This window comes from Microtus ochrogaster, linkage group LG1, assembly GCF_000317375.1.
Source record: "Microtus ochrogaster isolate Prairie Vole_2 linkage group LG1, MicOch1.0, whole genome shotgun sequence".
Lineage (NCBI taxonomy): Eukaryota > Metazoa > Chordata > Mammalia > Rodentia > Cricetidae > Microtus > Microtus ochrogaster.
The window spans coordinates 4,131,153-4,132,071 of NC_022027.1; positions in this window are offsets into that span (position 1 = coordinate 4,131,153).

Below are 919 nucleotides of genomic sequence, written 5' to 3' on the forward strand. Positions count from 1 at the left end.
AAAAAAAAAAAAAAAAACTTTACCCAATAAACAGCAGGAAGAAGTTTGGAGGAGAACTATTCCCATGTTCCCAAATATTGTCTATAAATGTTTGTTTACATTTAAAGGGGATATGCCATAGAGATTTGCATTGGTATGGATCTTGGTTTAGTGATACAAATTTAAGGTCAACTTTGTTATATATATTTTTCTGCTCTTGATTAAAGTATTATGTTTTGCAGCTCATTTAAAATGTAATGTATAGAAATATAGGTTAATAGAGAATCATCTATAATAGTCAAGCTTGTAGCCATGTTGAGTTAGATTTTTCTAGATGTACAGAGATGTATTTCAGATAGGTATTCTTCAAACCTTTCAAAAACTACAGAATATGGCATTTAAATGTTTTAAGAATTTAGGATTTATCATGACAATGAGTCACATCTTCTGCTGACAGTCAGTACCAAGCTACTTCAAGAGAAAGATGGGCATTGCCAGGTGGTGGTGGCTCACGCCTTTAATCCCACACTTGGGATGCAGAGGTAGGCAGATCTCTGTGAGTTTGAGGCCAGCCTGGTCTATAAGAGTTAGTTCCAGGATGGGATTTGGTGCAGGAGAATTATCTATATTCTTTCAATTATGTTTTAAATAAATGCTGATTGGCCAGTAGCCAGGCAGGAAGTATAGGCAGGACAACCAGACAGGAAGTAGAGGAGGGACAATGAGAAGAGGAGTATTCTGGGAAGAAGGAAGCTCTTCCCGTAGTCCTGTCTCAACCACCTAAGAAGCAAGATGTGACCTGCCCTGCTGAAAAAGGTACTGAGCCAAGCTGGGCGGTGGTGGCACACGCCTTTAATCCCAGCACTTGGGAGGCAGAGGCAGGCGGATCGCTGTGAGTTCGAGACCAGCCTGGTCTACAAGAGCTAGTTCCAGGACAGGC